The sequence below is a fragment of the Hyperoodon ampullatus genome (assembly GCF_949752795.1).
Source record: "Hyperoodon ampullatus genome assembly, chromosome: 8".
NCBI lineage: Eukaryota > Metazoa > Chordata > Mammalia > Artiodactyla > Ziphiidae > Hyperoodon > Hyperoodon ampullatus.
This window is the reverse complement of record NC_136921.1, coordinates 98,577,613-98,603,665: the sequence shown is the minus strand read 5'-3', so window position 1 is coordinate 98,603,665 and position 26,053 is coordinate 98,577,613. Positions and strand designations below refer to the sequence as shown.

General features: G+C 37.7%; 1 pseudogene across 1 annotated transcript in view; it reads right to left on the bottom strand.

The window, feature by feature from the left end:
* LOC307057539 (coiled-coil domain-containing protein 150-like) overlaps positions 1 to 26,053 on the bottom strand; it is a 197,461-nt pseudogene that overhangs the window by 149,283 nt on the left and 22,125 nt on the right. The window contains exons 9-13 of the transcript in view: positions 25,830 to 25,922; positions 16,973 to 17,080; positions 14,822 to 14,946; positions 14,401 to 14,578; positions 13,779 to 13,847 (exon numbers count right to left, since the gene is read on the bottom strand). The product of the transcript in view is annotated as a coiled-coil domain-containing protein 150-like (transcript). The remainder of the gene's footprint in view (positions 1 to 13,778; positions 13,848 to 14,400; positions 14,579 to 14,821; positions 14,947 to 16,972; positions 17,081 to 25,829; positions 25,923 to 26,053) is intronic.

Genomic DNA, 26,053 nt, shown 5'->3' with positions numbered 1-26,053 from the left:
CATCCAGAAAGAAAATCAATAAGGAAACAAAGGCCTTAAATGACACATTAGACCAGATGGACCTAACTGATATTTATAGAGCATTTCATTCAAAAGCAGCAGAGTAAACAGTCTTCTGAAGTGCACATGGAACATTCTCCAGGACTGATCACAAAGCGAGTCTTGGTAACTTTAAGGAAACTGAAATCATATCAAGCATCTTTTCCAACCACAATGCTATGAGATTAGAAATAAACTACAAGAAAAAAACTGTAAAAAACACAAACATGTGGAGGCTAAACAATATGTTACTAAACAACCGATGGATCACTGAAGAAATCAAAGAGGAAATAAAACAATACTAACAGACAAATGAAAACCAAACCACAATGATCCAAAATCTATGGGATGCAGCAAAAGCAGTTCTAACAGGGAAGTTTCTAGCAATAAAATCTTACCTTAGGAAACAAGAAAAATCACATATAAACAACCTAACCTTACACCTAAAGCAACTAGAGAAAGAAGAACAAACAAAACCCAAAGTTAGTAGAAGGGAACAAATTATAAAGATCAGAGTGGAAAGAAATGAAATCGAGACAAAGAAAACAACAGAAAAGATCAATGAAACGAAAAGCTGGTTCTTTGAGAAGATAAACAAAATTGATAAACCTTTAGCCAGACTCATCGAGAAAAAGAGGGAGAGGACTCAAATCAGTAAACTTAGATATGGCAAAGGAGAAGTTACAACAATCACCATAGAAATACAAAGGATCATAAGAGACTGCTAAAAGCAACTATATGCCAATAAAACAGACAACCTAGAAGAAATGGACAAGTTCTTAGAAAAATATAATCTCCCAAGACTGAACCAGAAAGAAAGAGAAAATATGAACAGACCAACCACAAGCCCTGAAATTAAAACTGTGCTTTAAAAACTCCCAACAAACAAAAGTCCAGGACCAGATGGCTTCACAGGCGACTTCTATCAAACATTGAGAGAAGTGTTAACACTTATCCTTCTGAAACTATTCCAAAACACTGCAGAGGAGGGAAGACTTGCAAACTCATTCTATGAGGCCACCATCACCCTGATACCAAAACCAGACAAAGATACCACAAAAAAGGAAACTTATAGGCCAATATCACTGATGAACACAGGTGCAAACATCCTCAACAAAATACTAGCAAACCAAATCCAACAATACATTAAAAGGATCATACACTACGATCAAGTGGAATTTATCCCAGGGATGCAAGGATTTTTCAGTCTCTACAAATTAATCAGTGTGATACACCACATCAACAAATTGAAGAATAAAAACCATATGATCCTCTCAATAGATGCAGAAAAAGCTTTTGACAAAATTCAACACCCATTTATGATAAAAACTCTACAGAAAGTGGGCCTAGAGAGAACCTACCTCAACATAATAAAGACTGTATATGACAAACCTACAGCTAACGTCATACTCAACTGTGAATAGCTGAAAACACCTCCCCTAACATCAGGAACAAGACAAGGATGTCCACTCTCACCACTTTCATTCAACACAGTTTTGGAAGTCCTAGTCACAGTAATCAGAGAAGAAAAAGAAATAAAGGAATCAAAACTGGAAAAGAAGAAGTAAAACTGTCACTGTTTGCAGGTGTTTGCAGATACTATACATAGAAAATCCTAAAGATGCTACCAGAAAACTACTAGAGCTCATCAATGAATTCAGTCAAGTTTCAGGATACAAAATTAATACACAGAAATCTGTTGCATTTCTATACACTAACAATGAGAGATCAGAAGGAGAAATTAGGGAAACAATCACAGTTACCATCATATTAAAAAGAATAAAACACCTAGGAATAAACTTACCTAAGGAGGCAAAAGACCATTATTCTGAAAACTGTAAGATGCTGATGAAAGAAATCAAAGATGACACAGATGGAAAGATATACCATGTTCTTGGACTGGAAGAAGCAATATTGTCAAAATGACTATACTACCCAAGACAATCTACAGATTCGATGAAATCCCTACCAAATTACCAATGGCATTTTTCACAGAACTAGAACAAAAAATCTTAAAATCTGTATGGAGACACAAAAGACCCTGAATAGCCAAAGCACTCTTGAGAAAGAAAAACGAAGCTGGAGGAATCAGGCTCCCTGAGTTCAGACCATACTACAAAGCTACAGTAATCAAAACAGTAGTATCATACTGGCACAAAAACAGAAATATAATTCAATGGAACAGGATAGAAAGCCCAGAAATAAACCACCCACCTATCATCAATTAATCTACAATAAAGGAGGTAAGACTATACAATGGAGGAAAGATAGCCTCTTCAATAAGTGGTGCTGGGAAAACTGGAGAGCTACATGTAAAAGAATGAAATCAGAACACTCCCTAACACCATACAGAAAAATAAACTCAAAATGGATTAAAGACCTAAATGTATTACTGGACACTATAAAACTCTTAGAGGAAAACATAGGAAAAACCTCTTTGACATAAACCACAGCAAGATCTTTTTTGACCCACCTTCTAGAGTAATGAAAATAAAAACAAAAATAAACAAATGGGACCAAATTAAACTCAAAAGCTTTTGAACAGCAAAAGAAACCATAAACAAAATGAAGACAACCCACAGAATGGGAGAAAATATTTGTAAACGATGCAACCGACAAGGGATTAGTCTTCAAAACATACCAACAGCTCATGCGGCTCAATACCAAAAAAACGACCCAATCAAAAACTGGGCAGAAGACCTAAATAGACATTCCTCCAAAGAAGACATACAGATGGCCAAGAGGTACACGAAAAGATGCTCAACACTGTTAATTATTAGAGAAATGCAACTCAAAACTACAATGAGATATCCCCTCACACCAGTCAGAACGGCCATTAACAAAAAGTCTACAAAAAATAAATGCTAAAGAGGGTGTGGAGGAAAGGGAACCCTCCTACACTGCTGGTGGTAATGTAAGTTGGTGCAGCCACTGTGGAGAACAATACGGAGGTTCCTTAAAAAACTAAAATTAGAACTACTATATGATCTAGGAATCCCACTCTTGGGCACATATCTGCAAAAAAAACATGGTTTCACAGGATACATGCACCCCAATGTTCACTGCAGCGCTGTTTACAAGAGCCAAGACATGGAAGCAACCTAAATGTCCATTGACAGAGGAGTGGATAAAGAAGATGAGGTACATAAATATAATGGAATATTACTCAGCCATTGAAAAGAATGAAATAATCCTATTTTCAGCAACATGGATGGAGTTGGAGATTATTATACTAAGTGAAGTAAGTCAGACAGAGAAAGACAAATATCATGATATCACTTACATGTGGAATGTAAAATAAAAAGATACAAATGCACTTATTTACAAAACAGAAACAGACTCACAGACTTAGAGAATGATCTTATGGTTACAGGGGGAAGGGTGGGGGAGGGGAGGGATTGGGAGTTTGGGACTGACATGTACACACTGCTATATTTAAAACAGATAACCAACAAGGACCTACTGTATAGCACAGGAAACTGTTCAATATTCTGTAATAACCTAAATTGAAAAAGAATAGGTACATGTATAACTTAATCACTTGGCTGTACACCTGAAACTAACACAACATTGTTGATCAACTATACTCCGATATAAAAACAAAACAAAACAAAAAGGTGTAAATCTTTGTGACCTTGGATCAGGCAACAGTTTCTCAGATGTGACGTTTAAAGGACAGGCAACTAAAGAAAAAATTGATAAACTGGACTTTATAAAAATATAAAAATTTAAACAGAACCCACAGAATGGGAGAAAAATATCTGCAAGTCACATATCTGATAAGAGTCTACCATCCAAAATATATAAAGAACTCTTACAACTCAACAATTAAAAGACATTAAATAACCCACCTTAAAAATTGGTAAAGGATCTGAGTGAACAGCTCTCCAAAGAAGATATACAAATGGCCAATAAACACATAATAAGATGCTCAACATTATTAGCCATTAAGGAAATGCAAATCAAAACCAAAATGAGGTACCACTTTCACATTTACTAGGATGGCTATTATCAAAAAACAAAAAAATAGGTGCTTCCCTGATGGTGCAGTGGTTAAGAATCTGCCTGCTATCCAAGGAGAAACACACAAAGACACATATTAATCGAACTGTCAAAAATTAAATACAAAGAATACATATTAAAAGCAGCAAGAGAAAAACAACAAATAACACACAAGGGAATCCCCATAAGGTTAACAGCTGATCTTTCAGCAGAAACTCTGCAAGCCAGAAGGGACTGGCAGGACATATTTAAAGTGATGAAGGAGAAAAACCTACAACCAAGATTACTCTACCCAGCAAGGATCTCATTCAGATTTGATGGAGAAAGTAAAACCTTTACAGACAGTCAAAAGCTGAGAGAGTTCTGCACCACCAAACCAGCTTTACAGCAAAAGCTAAAGGAACTTTTCTAGGCAAGAAACACAAGAGAAGGAAAAGACCTACAATAACAAGCCCAAAACAATTAAGAAAATGGGAATAGAAACATACATATGGATAATTACCTTAAACGTAAATGGATTAAATGCTCCCACCAAAAGAAACAGACTGGCTGAATGGATACAAAAACAAGACCCATATATATGCTGTCTACAAGAGACCCACTTCAGACCTAGAGACACATACAGACTGATAGTGAGGGATGGAAAAAGATATTCCAGGCAAATGGAAATCAAAAGAAAGCTGGAGTAGCAATTCTCATATCAGACAAAATAGACTTTAAAATAAAGACTATTACAAGAGACAAGGAAGGACATGACATAATGATCAAGGGATTGATCCAAGAAGAAGATATAACAATTGTAAATATTTATGCACGCAACATAGGAGCACCTCAATACATAAGGCAAATAGTAACAGCCATAAAAGGGGAAATCGACAGTAACACAATCATAGTAGGGAACTTTAACACCCCACTTTCACCAATGGACAGATCATCCAAAATGAAAGTAAACAAGGAAACACAAGCGTTAAATGATACATTAAACAAGATGGACTTAATTGATATTTATAGGACATTCCATCCCAAAAAAACAGAATACACATGTTTCTCAAGTGCTCATGGAACACTCTCCAGGATAGATCATACCTTGGGTCACAAATCAAGCCTTGGTAAATTTTAAAAATTGAAATTGTATCAAGTATCTTTTCCAACCACAATGCTACGAGACTAGATATCAATTACAGGAAAAGATCTGTAAAAAATACAACCACATGGAGTGTAAACAATACACTACTTAATAACGAAGTGATCACTGAAGAAATCAAAGAGCAAATTAAAGAATACCTAGAAACAAATGACAATGAAAACACAATGACCCAAAACCTATGGGATGCTGCAAAAGCTTTTCTAAGAGGAAAGTTTATAGCAATACAATCCTACCTTAAGAAACAGGAAACATCTTGAATAAACAACCTAACCTTGCACCTAAAGCAATTAGAGAAAGAAGAACAAAAAAACCCAAAGGTTAGCAGAAGGAAATAAATCATAAAGATCAGATCAGAAATAAATGAAAAAGAAATGAAGGAAACGATAGCAAAGATCAACAAAACTAAAAGCTGGTTCTTTGAGAAGATAAATAAAATTGATAAACCATTAGCCAGACTCATCAAGAAAAAAAGGGAGAAGACTCAAATCAATAGAATTAGAAATGAAAAAGGAGAAGTAACAACTGACACTGCAGAAATACAAAAGATCATGAGAGATTACTACAAGCAACTCTGTGCCAATAAAATGGACAACCTGGAAGAAATGGACAAATTATTAGAAATGCACAACCTGCCAAGATGAAATCAGGAAGAAACAGAAAATATGAACAGACCAATCACAAGCACTGAAATTGAAACTGTGATTAAAAATTTTCCAACAAACAAAAGCCCAGGACCAGATGTCTTCACAGGCGAATTCTATCAAACATTTAGAGAAGAGCTAACACCTATCCTTCTCAAACTCTTCCAAAATATAGCAGAGGGAGGAACACTTCCAAGCTCATTCTACGTGGCCACCATCACCCTGATACCAAAAGCAGACAAGCATGTCACAAAGAAGGAAAACTACAGGCCAATATCACTGGTGAACATAGATGCAAAAATCCTCAACAAAATACTAGCAAACAGAATCCAACAGCATATTAAGGGGATCATACACCATGATCAAGTGGGGTTTATTCCAGGAATGCAAGGATTCTTCAATATACACAAATCAATCAATGTAATACACCATATTAACAAACTGAAGGAGAAAAACCATATGGTCATCTCAATAGATGCAGAGAAATCTTTTGTCAAAATTCAACACCCATTTATGATAAAAACCCTCCAGAAAGTAGGCACAGAGGGAACTTTCCTCAACATAATAAAGGCTATATACGACAAACCCACAGCCAACATCGTCCTCAATGGTGAAAAACTGAAAGCATTTCCACTAAGATAAGGAACAAGACAAGGTTGCCCACCCTCACCACTCTTATTCAACATAGTTTTGGAAGTTTTAGCCACAGCAATCAGAGAAGAAAAGGAAATAAAAGTTATGCATATCGGAAAAGAAGAAGTATAGCTGTCACTGTTGGCAGATGACATGATGCTATACACAGAGAATCCTAAAGATGCTACCAGAAAACTACTAGGGCTAATCAATGAATTCAGTAAAGGAGCAGGATACAAAATTAATGCACAGATATCTGTGGCATTCCTATACACTAATGATGAAAAATCTGAAAGTGAAATCAAGAAAATACTCCCATTTACCATTGCAACACAAAGAATAAAATATCTAGGAATAAACCTACCTAAGGAGACAAAAGACCTATATGCAGACAATTATAAGACACTGTTGAAAGAAATTAAAGATGATACAAATAGATGGAGAGATATATCTTGTTCTTGGATTGGAAGAATCAACATTGTGAAAATGACTCTACTACCCAAAGCAATCTACAGATTCAATGCAATCCCTATCAAACTAACACTGGCATTTTTCACAGAACTAGAACAAAAAATTTCACAATTTGTATGGAAACACAAAAGACCTCGAATAGCCAAAGCAATCATGAGAACGAAAAACGGAGCTGGAGGAATCAGGCTCCCTGACTTCAGACTATACTACAAAGCTACAGTAATCAAGACAGTATGGTACTGGCACAAAAACAGACAGATAAATCAATGGAACAGGATAGAAAGCCCAGAGATAAACCCAGGCACATATGGTCACCTTATCTTTGATAAAGGAGGCAGGAATGTACAATGGAGAAAGGAGTGCCTCTTCAATAAGTGGTGCTGGGAAAACTGGACAGGTACATGTAAAAGTATCAGATTAGATCACTCCCTAACACCATACATAAAAATAAGTTCAAAATGGATTAAAGACCTAAATGTAAGGCTAGAAACTATCAAACTCTTAGAGGAAAACAAAGGCAGAACACTCTATGACATAAATCACAGCATGATCCTTTTTGACCCACCTCCTAGAGAAATGGAAATAAAAACAAAAATAAACAAATGGGACCTAATGAAACTGCAAAGCTTTTGCACAGCAAAGGAAACCATAAACAAGACCAAAAGACAACCCTCAGAATGGGAGAAAATATTTGCAAATGAAGCAACTGACAAAGGATTAATCTCCAAAATTTATAAGCAGCTCATGCAGCTCAATATCAAAAAAACAAACAACCAATCCAAAAATGGGCAGAAGATCTAAACAGACATTTCTCCAAAGAAGATATACAGACTGCCAACAAACACATGAAAGAATTCTCAACATCATTAATCATTAGAGAAATGCAAATCAAAACTACAATGAGATATCATCTCACACCAGTCAGAATGGCCATCATCAAAAAATCTAGAAACAATAAATGCTGGAGAGGGTGTGGAGAAAAGGGAACACTCTTGCACTGCTGGTGGGAATGTGAATTGGTACAGCCACTATGGAGAACAGTATGGAGGTTCCTTAAAAAACTAAAAATAAAACTACCATATGACCCAGCAATCCCACTACTGGGCATATACCCTGAGAAAACCATAATTCAAAAAGAGACATGTACCAAAATGTTCATTGCAGCTCTATTCACAGTAGCCCAGAGATGGAAACAACCTAAGTGTCCATCATTGGATGAATGAATAAAGATGTGGCACATATATACAATGGAATATTACTCAGCCATAAAAAGAAACAAAATTGAGCTATCTGTAATGAGGTGGATAGACCTAGAGTCTGTCATACAGAGTGAAGTAAGTCAGAAAGAGAAAGACAAATACTGTATGCTAACACATATATATGGAATTTAAGAAAAAAAATTGTCATGCAGAACCTAGGGGTAAAACAGGAATAAAGACACAGACCTGCTTGAGAATGGACTTGAGGATATGGGGAGGGGGAAGGGTAAGCTGTGACAAAGCGAGAGAGAGTCATGGACATATATACACTACCAAACGTAAGGTAGATAGCTGGCGGGAGGCAGCCGCATAGCACAGGGAGATCAGCACGGTGCTTTGTGGCCGCCTGGAGGGGTGGGATAGGGAGTGTGGGAGGAAGGGAGACGCAGGAGGGAAGGGATATGGGAACAGATGTATATGTGTGACTGATTCACTTTGTTGTAAAGCAGAAACTAAAAAAAAGAATAAATGCATTCTTCTGATATTTAGGCTTCTTGGGAGTGAGAAATAGATATTAGACTTAATTACTAGCAAAATTACATTAGACTGCTTAAACTAATGTATCATAACTTTCCCTTAAATTGCACATTCTTTTTAATCCAGTAAGAAGGTAGATGAAAGACCTTTGTAAGTTTTAGCATGGAAAGATCTATGGTGCCATTAAAGCGAAAACCTTGGGGGAAAAAAAAAGAGTCATGTACCAAAATGTTCATTGCAGCTCTGTTTGCAATAGCCAGGAGATGGAAACAACCTAAGTGTCCATCATCGGATGAATGGATAAAGAAGAAGTGGCATATATATACAATGGAATATTACTCAGCCATAAAAAGAAACGAAATTGAGCTATTTGTAATGAGGTGGATTGACCTAGAGTGTGTCATACAGAGTGAAGTAAGTCAGAAAGAGAAAGACAAATACTGTATGCTAACACATATATATGGAATTTAAGAAAAAAAAATGTCATGAAGAACCTAGGGGTAAGACAGGAATAAAGACACAGACCTACTAGAGAATGGGCTTGAGGATGTGGGGAGGGGGAAGCTGTGACAAAGTGAGAGAGTGGCATGGACATATATACACTACCAAATGCAAAATAGATAGCTAGTGGGAAGCAGCCGCATAGCACAGGGAGATCAGCTCGGTGCTTTGTGACCATCTAGAGGGGTGGGATAGGGAGGGTGGGAGGGAGGGTGACACAAGAGGGAAGAGATATGGGAACATATGCATATGTATAACTGACTCACTTTGTTATAAAGCAGAAACTAACACACCATTGTAAAGCAATTATACTCCAATAAAGATGTAAAAAAAAAAAAAAGAATCTGCCTGCTGATGCAGGGGACATGGGTTCGAGCCCTGGTCCAGGAAGATCTCACATGCTGTGGAGCAACTGGGCCCATGTGCCACAACTACTGAGCCTGCGCTCTAGATCCCACGTGCCACAACTACTGAAGCCCGCAACCCTAGAGCCTGCGCTCCACCACAAGGGAGGCAACTGCAATGAGAAGCCCACGCACTGCAAGGAAGAGTAGTCCCCGTTCGATGCAACTAGAGAGAGCCCACATGCAGCAACAAAGACCCAACACAGCCAAAAGTAAAATAAATAAAATAAATAAATAAATAAATAAATAAATAACGTGTTGGTGAGAATGTGGAGCAACTGGGCCCCTTGTACACTGCTGGTGGGAAGAAAAAGTGGTTCAGCACTGTGGAAAACAGTCTGGTGGTTCTTCAGAAAGTTAAACATAAAATTACCATATGACCCTGCAATTCCACTCATAGCTATATATCTCAAAGATATGAAAACAGGTACTTACAAATACACATACAAGTGTTTATAGCAGCACTAATCACAACAGCCAAAAGGCAGATACAATGCAAACATCCATCAACAGATAAACAGATAAAGAAATTGTGGTATGTGTGTGTGTACATATATATACGTGTGTGTGTGTGCATGTATACACACACACATACATATATTGGGTTGGCCAAGAAATTCGTTTGGGTTTTCTGTAAAATCTTACAAAAAACCCAAACGAACTTTTTAGCCAACTCAACACACACACACACACACAAACACACACAAAATGAATATTACTCAACCATAAAAAGGAATGAAGTACTGATACATACTGATACAAAAACATGGATGACCCTCAAAAACATTATGCTAAGTGAAAGAAGCCACATACAAAAGATCCCATATTGTATCGTTATATTCATATGAAATATCCATAATAGGTAAATCCATAGAGACAGAATGCAGAGTAGTGGTTGTCAGGGGCTGGGGGAAGGAGGGAATAAGGAGTGATTGCTTAATGCGTATGGAGTTTCCTTTCGGGGTATTGAAATGTTTTGGAACTAGACAGAGGTGGTGGTTGCACAATATTGTGAATATTGTACTAAATGCCACTGAATTGTTCACTTTTAAATGGCTGATTTTATAGTATGTGAATTTCACCTCAGTTAAAAAAAAGAACCGCAATGAGATACTTCACACCGACTAGGATGGGTGTAATTTTTTTTAAAGTTTTTTTAAACAAGTTTAGGTGAGGACGTAGATAGTGGAATGCTCATACATTGCTAGTGGGATTGTAAAATGGTGCAACTACCTTACTTGTGAAACAGTTTGGCAGTTTCTCAAAATGATAAACAGAGTTATCACATGACCCAGTAGTTTTGCTCCTGGAGAACTGAAAACATATGCTCACAAAAAGGACTGTACACAAATGTTCATAGCATTATTCTTAATAGCCAAAAAATGGAAACGGCTTAAATGTCTATCAACTGATGAATGGATAAATGAAGTGTGTTATAGTCATGCAATATTATTCAGCCATAAAAGAAACGAAGTACTTATATACACTACAAAATGGACAAACTTTGAAATCATCATGCTAGGAAGCCAGACCCAAAAGGCCACATACTATTTGATTCTATTTCCATGACATGTCCAGAACAGACAAATCCACTGCGGTAGAAAGTAGAACAGTAGTTGCCAGAGGTGGGCAGGGGTAAATAGGGAGTGACTCCTAATGGGTACTGGGTTTCTTTTTAGGATGATAAAAAAGGTTCTAGAATAAGATAGTGGTGGTATTTGTGCAAACTTGTGAATATACTAAGAAATCACTAACTTGTATATTTTAAGAAGGTGAATTTATGGTATATTAATTATATCTCAATAATAAAAGGTACTAAAACAATCAGATGATCCACCTAAGAATAAATGAACCTTGGACTACATCTTGCATGATATACAAAAATTAACTTGAAGTGGATCATACACCTCATATTGAACAAAAAAGTTCTAGAGAACAAAGGAGAAAATCTATGTAATCTTAGATTAGGCAAAAATTTCTTAGCTACAACACAAAAACTATCATCCATAAAAGTTGAAGAACTGATAAACTGGACTTAATCAAAATATAAAACTTCTGCTCTTTAAAAGAGCATGAAAAGGCATAATACAGAAGAAAAGTAGGTAAAGCACATAGAAAATTTGTTTATATACAAATAGTAATAACTATTACATGAGGATTAATAGGACACTATTTTTAAAGCTCTGAAATATAAATTATAAGAAAACAAACAACTGAATTAAAAATGGTTAAAAGATTTGAAGAGACACTTTAAGTTGTTGATGGCAAATAAGCAGATGAAAAGGTACTCAATGTTACTAGTCACTGGAGAAAAGCAAAGTACACCACAATGACATACCCCTACACACCAATCAGAATGGCTGAAACTGAAAGAACTGACAATGCCAAGGGTTGGTGAGAGTGTAGAGAAACTGGAACTCATATATTCCTGGTAGGAATGCAAGATGGCACACATCCTTTGCAAGACACTTGAACATATATTTACTGTAGGATCTAGAAGTCCAATTCCTGATATGTATCCAAGAGAAATAAAAATACATGTTCACATATGAATATTTATACAGGTTTTTTCATAACTGCCAAAATCTGGAAGCAATCCAAATGTTCTTCAATTGGCAAATGGGTAAAGAAACTGTGATATAACGGAACATAAAGTACTGATACATACAGTAACATGCATGAATCTCAAATCTCAAATGCTTTATGCTAAATAAAAGAAGCCAGACTTATAATGCTACATATTGTATGATACAATTTATACGATATTCTGGAAAAGGTATAACTACAGGGATAGAAAAACAGAGCAGTGGTTGCCAGGGGATGGGGATGGAGGAAGAGGCTGACTACTAAAAGGCACAAGGGAACTTTCCGGGGTGATAGAAATGTTCTATATTTTGATTGTTGTGGTGGTGGTTACATGATTGTGTTTATCAAAGCTCACAGAACTGTACAGTAAAAAAAGGGTGAATTTCACTCTAAATTATAACTCAATAAGCCTGACTTTAAGAAAACATAGCTTTACAATGAGTACACATGTAAAAAACATCAAGTTAGACCAAAAAACGGAACTCTGTAGAAGCACTGTCATTTGCCTTAATAGAACCTCTCTAACGAGCAAGTATCTTTCAGCCCCATGAACATACACTTAGTCTACATTAAAACAAATGAAATCAGACAAGCAAAATAATAATACCATGTTTTAATCACAAATAGCATTTGCCTTAGCCATGAAATATTCACTAGCATTTTAAAGCAAAAAGTATTAATGAATTTAATAGTATCCACCAAATTCCCAAATTTTAAAAAACATATTTGAGGCCACATTGACACCAGCAAAGTCCTTGCCACAGGAAGTCAGCTTTATTTGAAAGATTTTTTGGGTGGACTGTTTTCAAATCACTAGATATGAGTGACTAAACCACAGAAGGTACCTGCCAGCTTAGTGAACTGTCTTTGAGCTCCAGCTCAGAATTTAGCTTTTCTTCTCTCCCCAGTTCTTAAATTAAAAGTTCACATATATGGTACTAAGAATGCTATTTACTTGAGCCAAGAAACAGTCAAGGCTTGATGACTATATCTGACACCTGTTGCTGGGTTTATTGAATGTGGATGGGCTGAGAGTCCTTGATGCTCCAGATATATTCTCTAGATGATAGTGAGACACAATCTTTACCCTGTTCAAATTTTGAAATGCAAACAGCAATGTCTGAAAGATTTTTTTTTGTTTGAATAAGGATTGTATTTGTTTCTCTGGCCATTCTACCTTCATAGAACCCAGAAAGGGGTATCTCACAAATAAAGTGGCAAGTGCTAACAAGTTAGGAAGCTTAGTTTAAAAAAAAACAAAAAACAAACAAACAAACACCAGCATCGTCAGCAATCATCCCTTTGCAGCCCACAGGCCCATTAGCTCACTCTCAGGGGACTCCGTGGCTAAACTACTCGGTGAACACTAGGGTCCGAGGCAGTGATGACACACTGGCAAACATGAGATGCTCAACAAGCAAACACTCCCCAGACGCAGCCTTATGCTGAAGTGACTGGAGTGCTCCAAGTGCATCCAGCTTCGCGGCTTCTCTATTTCCCCCATGTTTTGGTATTCAACAAAATAACCCATCTCCTCATTCAGATAAGCTGATACAGGAGGCAGCAATACAGAAGGAATTAAATATAATGACATAACAACAAATAAAATGTGGAATACCTTGCTTTTAGCTAATTCCTTTTCCAAGTTGCATTTTTCTTCTGCTATTTCTTTCTCAGTTTTATTAACCTGCCCAAGAGAAGGGAAAAAAAAGAAATGGGTCATTTTAAAAACAGCAGACAGGCTCTACTACAGCAGTTACACCCTGCATGTCAATTAATACCTACACTGCAGAGATAGCACATCCTCTCAGAAAAGGGGCCACTCGGGGAGTCTCTGAGGCAGAGCAGACTTCACAAATAGCCCTGAAAGTAGAAAGACACGTCTGCATGTCAGACTCTGCCGGTTCTTTCCTAACTAGGAAGACAGGGCTGTTTCCCCTTACATTGTTTCCACTACACTCTCCCACTTCTACTGGGAAAATCGAGTTTTAAATCTGACTCCTTAACTAACATGAGGATGTGTGAATGGTTAACATTCACTCACGCTATATAAGGGCAACTATTTGGCACAGTGCACTCACATGCTAAAAGACACAGATTAGCCACCCAAAGGTTTCTTTCATGGGGAACTCAGACAAACTGCATCTGGGTTGTATTTCTTACCTTTTGCACTTACAAGAAAATTTTAAAACAAGATCATCACCACAACCAGGAGGTAACATAAATCTGCCTCTACCTACCTCTCCCTGAAGTCCTTCTTTCTCCTCTAGCAGAGAGGTCTTCTCTTGCATTGATGCTTCCAGTTCACTTCGCAATCTTGCAATAGTTGATTCTAGCAGCTCTTTTTGCACAGCTGCCCTCTTCTCAGCATCCTGTGCTTTCTGGATACACTGGTTATGCTCAAGGACTAAATGGTCCCTGCAGGAAGAGAACAAGGAGATATGAAAGCTGAACGAGAGTTCTTCCTTAACAGAAAGACTAAATGTTCTTACAGAACATATCTCCTGCCTGAGAGCAGTTACCAAAATGTTCTAACAAAACTAGTTCCTTTAGAGCAGAGTCTTTATTTTTGTGACTGGCCCAGCAAATGCAGAATTAAATATTTTCATTAAAGATAAGAAATACAAATGCAAAAACAAAAGTTGCCCACAGTTTACTTACAGATGCATTTGGAGTTGTGTTTTCTCATTCTGAACAGTCTGAAGTTCACTTGTGATACTGGCATGGGCTGCATCCAGCAGTAAGTTTTGTTCTTGAAATGTCTGTGTCATCATTTTCTGTTCTTCCTGAGTGTTAGAAGCAATATTAAAAGTTGAGATGCCAGAAGTCATTTGATAGGGTATCACTCTAAACAACTGATCAAAGATACTGATATTTACAAAGGTCAAATTTAATTTATATAAATAAAACCCCTTTTTAAAAGAATTTATCTTAATGTCCAGCTTGCTCTTTGTACCTACCCTGGCCTGACCACAATTCTATCATTTTATAGCTCTTCTAGCAAATAATCAAGAGGCATTATTTATCCAGCTTGCTGCAAAATTTATAAAACTCCTAACATGAACAAATTTTTAGATACCATGTATAAAATAGACAACTGATAGGAACATGCTGTATAGCACAGGGAACTCTACCTAATGCACTGTGGTAACCTAAATGGGAGGGAAGTCCAAGAGGGAGGGGATATCTGTATGTGTACGGCTGATTCATTTTGTTGTGCAGTGGAGGCTAACACAACATTGTAAAGCAACCATACTCCAAAAAAGATGAAAAAAAAAACTATATTAAGTATATTTTGGTACTTCAAAATTTCAACATGATACTATATTTTAAAAAGTAAAACAATATCAACGTATATAAAGTAAAATGATCGCTCCACCTCTATCTCCCCCACATCTCTTCCAAATAATTCCATTCTCCAGGGACAATCATGTTTCATAGTTTAAATTCTTTTGACAGTATCTGAAATTGCACTCAGACACTGCTACAGCAGACGTCTATAACTGTTCTGCACAATTTCCTCTTGCTTACTTCAATTATCAAAACAGCATTTTTATGCACACTTCCTCTACCTACAATTTACAAAGCTTTTGTAAATATAGTACATATTAATAATTATATTTGTAAACATATTTTAAAACACTTCTTTTTGAACAATATTTCATTGCAAGGTAAACCTTCACACCTTCATACTTGGTAAAATGGGATCTCACTTGTGTCATATTCCAAGGTTTTAAAATGTTTGTGAAAGTGTTACATACATAAGTCACATTCTTCAGTCTACTAAATTGTAAGTTCCATGAAAGTAGGGACTTGTCTTGTTCACTGCCATAATTCTATCTAGATCTAGCAACATACTTGCATGAGGTAAACACTAAATGCTTGCTGAATAAAAAATATTTATTGAGTACCTGTTATGTGCAAAACACGCTTAGCCCTATAGGTAATAACAAAGGTATGTAAGACAATGTCCTAGGAATGTAGTACAGGAAATGAGCAATGCACATAAACTACTACTATAGAATGCAGAACAAGAGAAGCAACATAACATAAATGATTAAAAACACTGAGTCTGGAGTCAAGTCTAGATTGAAATCTGGCTCCACCCTATACTGGCTGGGTGATTTTGGGCAAGTTGATTAACTTCTCTAAATCTTATTTTTATTATCTGTAAAACGAGGATGATAAATATCCCTTTATGTAACTGCTAGGATTAAAGGAGGTAATATATGTAAAATCCTTAGCACAATGCTTGGTATATAGTAAGTACGCTCAAAAAAGAAAAAAAAGAGAGAGCCTTATTATTACAGCCTGTTTAGTGTCCTAGAAGTAGAAATTAAAAGACAAAACTGATTTTTTCTCATTGGAGTGATCAAGCTTCTGGGTGAAAGTGAGTCTTAAAGAATGAACACAATCTCAAACAGTTGAAAATGAAGTAAAGACCATTCTCAGCAGAGGCAATGGCATAAGCAAAATGGGAAAGCACAGGTCTTTGGGGAAAAGATAAATACTTTAGGGTCAGTCATAAGTATTCTCCATAATTCTATCAATACTGGGACAGGTAATTACTTTTCCTAAAGTAATGATATTTGAGAAGAAACCATTAAGAAAGCTCTGAGTGTAAGGCCAAATGACCCCTCTGATGAAAACAGAAAACAACTAATTAAAAAATAAAATAATTCAGAAAAATCCTTGAAATTAATTGCTAAAATGTTTTACGTACCCAGTTGGCTATTTGTATTTCCTGATCTCTTAGCCAAGGAGGCTTCCTGATGACTCTACCAGAAATTGACTAGTGTTAAAAATGAATACCTGCAGAAGGGCTTGGTGGTCAGCAATGATTCTGGTATTTTCCATTCTAACAGTCTGAAGCATTCTGTTCAGCTCTGAACACTTTCTAGTCATTTGGTCATTCAAAACCTAAGACAACATATACAGCAAAGCACAGATCACTCCAATAAATAAGTCTTTTTACTTATGTATCATCATTTTTAACAATGGCATAGTATTTCACCATACATGTGAACTTAATTTATTTAACCTAATCTCAATTGATATTTCATTAGATTATAAAATACTTTCAAATATTTGGAGTCATCATCCTAAACAACTGTAAATTAAAAGGGGAAATTTGGTGATACAGTGGAACAACTGAAGCATTTGGCAGTTTACCAATCTTCCATTCTTCATAATTTTGAATGCTGGTCAATTACAGCAAGACATCTACAGAATGGAATTTACAATGTAGATGCACGGCCCATGTTATAGAAATCCATTCTCAAAACTGGATGATGAGCTTTCAGAACTGTTTAGCTGATAACAAAATATCTAAGCTCCTTCATCACCAATTACAGTATTCAAAAAAGCAAAATACAGATCACTGTGCCATTTCACAAGATTAACCTTCCAAAATAAAACAAAAATCTCTTCTGTAACATACATGTAGTTAGTTTATAATTCTCTTGTCCTTTTGGTATTTTGAAATCTGTATTCCTGTGGAAAATATTTATCTTAATTCTCAGTTATTTTTGCAAAGTATATTTGGTAAGGATCTTATGTTTTAATGTATAAACTCTTTAAGGATGGGGCAAATAACTCTGAAGCGTTAATAGAAAAATCCCTCAAAAACAACAGTAACAAGAAAGGAGACTTCCGGGTAAGATGGCGGAAGAGTAAGACGCGGAGATTACCTTCCTCCCCACGGATACACCAGAAATACAGCTACACGTGGAACAACTCCTACAGAACACCTACTGAACGCTGGCAGAAGACCCCAGACCTCCCAAAAGGCAAGAAACTCCCCACATACCTGGGTAGGGCAAAGCAGAGAGATTCCCACACAGAGGATCGGTGCCGAGTGGCACTCACCAGCCCGAGAGGCTTGTCTGCTCGCCCGCCGGGGCGGGCGGCGCTGGAAGCTGAGGCTCGGGCTTTGGTCAGAGCGCAGGGAGAGGACTGGGGCTGGCGGCGAGAACTCAGCCTGAGGGGGGCTAGTGTGCCACAGCTAGCCGGAAGGGAGTCCGGGAAAACTCTGGAGCTGCCGAAGAGGCAAGAGACTTTTTCTTCCCTCTTGGTTTCCTGGTGCGTGAGGAGAGGGGATTAAGAGCGCTGCTTAAAGGGGCTCCACAGAGGGGCGCGAGTCACGACTGAAAGCGCGGAGCCCAGTGACGGGCGTGGGACGCTTGGGCTGCTGCTGCCGCCGCCACGAAGCCTGTGTGCGAGCGCAGGTCACTGTCCACACCACCCTTCCGGGAGCCTGTGCAGCCCGCCACTGCCGGGGTCCCGGGATCCAGGGGCGGCTTCCCTGGGAGAACGCACGGCGCACCTCGGGCTGGTGCAACGTCACGCCGACCTCTGCCGCTGCAGGCTCGCCCCGCACTCCGTGCCCCTCCCTCCCGCCCGGCCTGAGTGAGCCAGAGTCCCCGAAGAGGCTGCTCCTTTGACCCTGTCCTGTCTGAGCGAAGAACAGACGCCCTCCGGCGACCTACACGCAGAGGCGGGGCCAAATCCAAAGCTGAGACCCAGGAGCTGTGAGAACAAAGAAGAGAAAGGGAAACCTCTCCCAGCAGCCTCAGAGGTAGCGGATTAAAGCTCCATAATCAACTTGATGTACCCTGCATCTGTGGAATACATGAATAGACAACAAATCATCCCAAATTGAGGAGCCAGGAGTCAGTGCTGTGCCTCTGAGGTGGGAGAGCCAACCTCAGGACACTGGTCCACAAGAGACCTCCCAGCTCCACATAATATCAAACGGCGAAAATCTTCCAGAGATCTCCATCTCAACACCAGCACCCAGCTTCACTCAACGACCAGCAAGCTACAGTGCTGGACACCCTATGCCAAACAACTAGCAAGACAGGAACACAACGCCACCCATTAGCAGAGAGGTGGCCTAAAATCATAAAAAGTCTGCAGACACCCCAAAACACACCACCAGACGTGGACCTGCCCACCAGAAAGACAAGATCCAGCCTCATCCACCACAACACAGGCACTAGTCCCCTCTAGCAGGAAGCCTACACAACCCACTAAACCAACCTTAGCCACTGAGGACAGACACCAAAAACAACGGGAACTACGAACCTGCAGCCTGCAAAAAGGAGACCCCAAACACAGTAACATAAGCAAAATGAGAAGACAGAAAAACACACAGCAGGAGAAGGAGCAAGATAAAAACCCACCAGACCTAACAAATGAAGAGGTAATAGGCAGTCTACCTGAAAAAGAATTCAGAATAGTGATGGTAAAGATGATCCAAGATTCTATTTCCAAGATACAAAATCTTGGAAATAGAATAGACAAAATGCAAGAAACAGTTAACAAGGACCTAGAAGAACTAAAGATGAATCAAGCATCGATTAAAAACACAATAAATGAAATAAAAAATACTCTAGCTGGGATCAATAGCAGAATAACTGAGGCAGAAGAACAGATAAGTGAGGTGGAAGATAAAATAGTGGAAATAACTAATGCAGAGCAAAATAAAGAAAAAAGAATGAAAAGAACAGAGGACAGTCTCAGAGACCTCTGGGACAACATTAAACGCACCAACATTCGAATTATAGGGGTTCCAGAAGAAGAAGAGAAAAAGAAAGGGACTGAGAAAATATTTGAAGAGATTATAGTTGAAAACTTCCCTAATATGGGAAAGGAAATAGTTAATCAAGTCCAGGAGGCACAGAGAGTCCCATACAGAATAAATCCAAGGAAAAATACGCCAAGACACATATTAATCAAACTGTCAAAAATTAAACACAAAGAAATCATATTAAAAGCAGCAAGGCAAAAACAACAAGTAACACACAAGGGAATCCCCATCAGGATAACAGCTGATCTCTCAGCAGAAACTCTACAAGCCAGAAGGGAGTGGCAGGACATAATTAAAGTGATGAAGGAGAAAAACCTGCAACCAAGACTACTCTACCCAGCAAGGATCTCATTCAGATTTGATGGAGAAATTAAAACGTTTACAGACAAGCAAAAGCTGAGAGAGTTCAGCACCACCAAACCAGCTTTACAACAAATGCTAAAGGAACTTCTCTAAGCAAGAAACACAACAGAAGGAAAAGACCTACAATAACGAACCCAAAACAATTAAGAAAATGGGAATAGGAACATACATATCGATAATTACCTTAAATGTAAATGGACTAAATGCTCCCACCAAAAGACACAGAGTGGCTGAATGGATACAAAAACAACACCCATATATATGCTGTCTACAAGAGACCCACTTCAGACCTAGAGACACATACAGACTGAAAGTAAGGGGATGGAAAAAGATATTCCATGCAAATGGAAACCAAAAGAAAGCTGGAGTAGCAATTCTCATATCAGACAAAATAGACTTTAAAATAAAGACTACTAGAAGAGACAAAGAAGGACACTACATAATGATCAAGGGATCGATCCAAGAAGAAGATATAACAATTGTAAATATTTATGCACCAAACATAGGAGCACCTCAATACATAAGGCAAATACTAACAGCCATAAAAGGAGAAATCGACAGTAACACAATCATAGTAGGGGACTTTAACACCCCACTTTCACCAATGGACAGATCATCCAAAATGAAAATAAATAAGGAAACACAAGCTTTAAATGATACATTAAACAAGATGGACTTAGTTGATATTTATAGGACATTCCATCCAAAAACAACAGAATACACATTTTTCTCAAGTGCTCATGGAACATTCTCCAGGATAGATCATATCTTGGGTCACAAATCAAGCCTTGGTAAATTTAAGAAAATTGAAATTGTATCAAGTATCTTTTCCGACCACAATGCTATGAGACTAGATATCAATTACAGGAAAAGAGCTGTAAAAAATACAAACACATGGAGGCTAAACAATACACTACTTAATAACGAAGTGATCACTGAAGAAATCAAAGAGGAAATTAAAAAATACCTAGAAACAAATGACAATGGAGACATGACGACCCAAAACCTATGGGATGCAGCAAAAGCAGTTCTAAGAGGGAAGTTAATAGCAATACAATCCCACCTTAAGAAACAGGAAACATCTCGAATAAACAACCTAACCTTGCACCTAAAGCAATTAGAGAAAGAAGAACAAAAACATCCCAAAGTTAGCAGAAGGAAAGAAATCATAAAAATCAGATCAGAAATAAATGAAAAAGAAATGAAGGAAACGATAGCAAAGATCAATAAAACTAAAAGCTGGTTCTTTGAGAAGATAAACAAAATTGATAAACCATTAGCCAGACTCATCAAGAAAAAAAGGGAGAAGACTCAAATCAATAGAATTAGAAATGAAAAAGGAGAAGTAACAATTGACACTGCAGAAATACAAAAGATCATGAGAGATTACTATAAGCAACTCTATGCCAATAAAATGGACAACCTGGAAGAAATGGACAAATTCTTAGAAATGCACAACCTGCCAAGACTGAATCAGGAAGAAATAGAAAATATGAATAGACCAATCACAAGCACTGAAATTGAAACTGTGATAAAAAATCTTCCAACAAACAAAAGCCCAGGACCAGATGGCTTCACAGGCGAATTCTATCAAGCATTTAGAGAAGAGCTAACACGTATCCTTCTCTAACTCTTCCAAAATATAGCAGAGGGAGGAACACTCCCAAACTCATTCTACGAGGCCACCATCACCTTGATACCAAAACCAGACAAGGATGTCACAAAGAAAGAAAACTACAGGCCAATATCACTGATGAACATAGATGCAAAAATCCTCAAAAAAATACTAGCAAACAGAATCCAACAGCACATTAAAAGGATCATACACCATGATCAAGTGGGGTTTATTCCAGGAATGCAAGGATTCTTCAATATACGCAAATCAATCAATGTGATACACCATATTAACAAATTGAAGGAGAAAAACCATATGATCATCTCAATAGATGCAGAGAAAGCTTTCGACAAAATTCAACACCCATTTATGATAAAAACCCTGCAGAAAGTAGGCATAGAGGGAACTTTCCTCAACATAATAAAGGCCATATATGACAAACCCACAGCCAGCATCATCCTCAATGGTGAAAAACTGAAACCATTTCCACTAAGATCAGGAACAAGACAAGGTTGCCCACTCTCACCACTCTTATTCAACCTAGTTTTGGAAGTTTTAGCCACAGCAATCAGAGAAGAAAAGGAAATAAAAGGAATCCAAATCGGAAAAGAAGAAGTAAAGCTGTCACTGTTTGCAGATGACATGATACTATACATAGAGAATCCTAAAGATGCTACCAGAAAACTACTAGAGCTAATCAATGAATTTGGTAAAGTTGCAGGATACAAAATTAATGCACAGAAATCTCTGGCATTCCTATATACTAATGATGAAAAATCTGAAAGTGAAATCAAGGAAACACTCCCATTTACCATTGCAACAAAAAGAATAAAATATCTAGGAATAAACCTACCTAAGGAGACAAAAGACCTGTATGCAGAAAATTATAAGACACTGATGAAAGAAATTAAAGAGGATACAAATAGATGGAGAGATGTACCATGTTCTTGGATTGGAAGAATCAACATTGTGAAAATGACTCTACTACCCAAAGCAATCTACAGATTCAATGCAATCCCTATCAAACTACCACTGGCATTTTTCACAGAACTAGAGCAAAAAATTTCACAATTTGTATGGAAACACAAAAGACCCCGAATAGCCAAAGCAATCTTGAGAACGAAAAACGGAGCTGGAGGAATCAGGCTCCCTGACTTCAGACTATACTACAAAGCTACAGTAATCAAGACAGTATGGTACTGGCACAAAAACAGAAAGATAGATCAATGGATCAGGATAGAAAGCCCAGAGATAAACCCACGGACATATGGTCACCTTATCTCTGATAAAGGAGGCAGGAATGTACAATGGAGAAAGGACAGTCTCTTCAATAAGTGGTGCTGGGAAAACTGGATAGGGACATGTAAAAGTATGAGATTAGATCACTCCCTAACACCATACACAAAAATAAGTTCAAAATGGATTAAAGACCTAAATGTAAGGCCAGACACTATCAAACTCTTAGAGGAAAACATAGGCAGAACACTCTATGACATAAATCACAGCAAGATCCTTTTTGACCCACCTCCTAGAGAAATGGAAATAAAGACAAAAATAAACACATGGGACCTAATGAAACTTAAAAGCTTTTGCACAGCAAAGGAAACCATAAAGAAGACCAAAAGACAACCCTCAGTATGGGAGAAAATATTTGCAAATGAAGCAACTGACAAAGGATTAATCTCCAAAATTTATAAGCAGCTCACGCAGCTCAATAACAAAAAAACAAACAGCCCAATCCAAAAATGGGCAGAAGACCTAAATAGACATTTCTCCACAGAAGATATACAGACTGCCAACAAACACATGAAAGGATGCTCAACATCTTTACTCATTAGAGAAATGCAAATCAAAACTACAATGAGATATCATCTCACACCAGTCAGAATGGCCATCATCAAAAAATCTAGAAACAAGAAATGCTGGAGAGGGTGTGGAAAAAAGGGAACACTCTTGCACTGCTGGTGGGAATGTGAATTGGTACAGCCACTGTGGAGAACGGTATGGAGGTTCCTTAAGAAACTACAAATAGAACTACCATATGACCCAGCAATCCCACTACTGGGCATATACCCTGAGAAAACCATAATTCAAAAAGAGACATGTACCAAAATGTTCATAGCAGCCCTATTTACAATAGCCCAGAGATGGAAACAACCTAAGTGTCCATCATCGGATGAATGGGTAAAGAAGATGTGGCACATATATACAATGGAATATTACTCAGCCATAAAAAGAAACGAAATTGAGCTATTTGTAATGAGGTGGATGGACCTAGAGTCTGTCATACAGAGTGAAGTAAGTCAGAAAGAGAAAGACAAATACTGTATGCTGACACATATATATGGAATTTAAGAAAAAAAATGTCATGAAGAACATAGGGGTAAGACAGGAATAAAGACACAGACCTACTAGAGAATGGACTTGAGGATATGGGGAGGGGGAAGGGTAAGCTGTGACAAAGTGAAAGAGCGGCATGGACATATATACACTACCAAACGTAAGGTAGATAGCTAGTGGGAAGCAGCCGCATAGCACAGGGAGATCAGCTAGGTGCTTTGAGACCGCCTGGAGGGGTGGGATAGGGAGGGTGGGAGGGAGACGCAAAAGGGAGGGGATATGGGAACATATGTATATGTATAACTGATTAAAAAAAAAAAAAAAAAAGAAAGGAGAGATAAAGATTATCTGGACAGCATCATAAGTGGGACAGCATCATAAGACAGGAATACATTCATGGGCATTTTAAAGTTATAACCAGATGCACAAACTACTTATCAAGGAATACTTGGGGGTAAGACAGAGGAGAACTCTTGCTCCTTGAAAAGAAATAGCTAATTTTCTTTACAGCTAGATTGCTGGGCTCAAATTCCAACTGCGTCACATACTAGCTATATATATATATTTTTTTTAAATTTATTTTTGGCTGCGTTGGGTCATCATTGTTGCACGCTGGTTTTCTCTAGTTGCGGTGAGCAGGGGCTACTCTTCATTGCAGTGTGTGGGCCAGTCATTGCGGTGGCTTCTCTTGTTGCAGAGCACGGGCTCTAGGCTCAAGGGCTTCAGTAGTTGTGGCACGCGGGCTCAGTAGTTGTGGCTCGCAGGCTCTACAGAGCAGGCTCAGTAGTTGTGGCCCACAGGCTTAGCTGCTCTGCAGCATGTGGGATCCTCCCAGACCAGGGCTTGAACCCTGTTCCTTGCATTGGCAGGCGGATTCTTAACCACTGTGCCACCAGGGAAGCCCTAGCTATATTATTAAACTTCTCTGTATATCAACTTTCTTATCTTTAAAATGGGAATAATAATAGTTCTAAAGAAGTCCTATTGAGAGGATTACAATTTGTTAGTAACATGAAGTGCTTAGAATTGTGCCATGACTGTAGTATGGATTCAGTAAATGTTAACTATCATTTATAGTAAGAGTAGTAGTAGTTACTGTTATCATTATTTTATGAAAGATCACATTTTGTATTTTCTTTATCATAAAGACAGCATAACAACACTATGATCCTAACATTGAAATAATCAAATTGTACTAACAAAAAGTTCTTTTAAACGATCGATACTATTTCTTTGGGCCCTATGAGAAATAACTCGGTTGCTTGCATATGTGGTGACTCCTTTCCATATACATGCATATAGAGAAAACATCAGCTGAATGTGGGAACCACCATCCCGCGTAAAATGATTACACATAACTCCAAAATCAGCAAGTTTTTATTCGGTTCCTACTGTGCTTTGCCATAGAAGATACAAAGAAAGTATAAGATAGCCCTTGGCATTGAACTGCTTAGAGTTTCATAGGGGGAAATAAAAGGTATACATTTAGTGAGTAAATTAGAAAGCAAACAAGGCAAAGTTTAAACTAGTGCATGGTTTAGCAGTATATCTCAAATACCTACGTATCACAGGAATTTAGAGGGTGAAATGGGAAATGTGGTTAATTTGATGATGTTTCACAAATGAAGTAAATCTTATGGAAATAAAAATTTTGGATGATGGCAATGGTATGAATTCATGTAACCAGGATCAATCTTGGTTCTTGGTTCTTTAACTGAACAAAATTAACATCTAAACACTAGAGAAACGGGAAGATTTACCTGTGCTTTTTCTGATGCTTCACGAAGGGATATTATTTCAGACCTCAAATATGCATTTTCTTCATGTTCCTTGTTGAAAGACAACTGTATATCCTACAGGAAAAAAAAAGAATTTCTCTTTTTCTACATGTAAGAGCTATTACATGTATCTCTATCAAAATACCTGTTCTGTATTGTGGCTAGTACCAATTCAAGTTCTAATATACATAGATAAGTGTCTTATA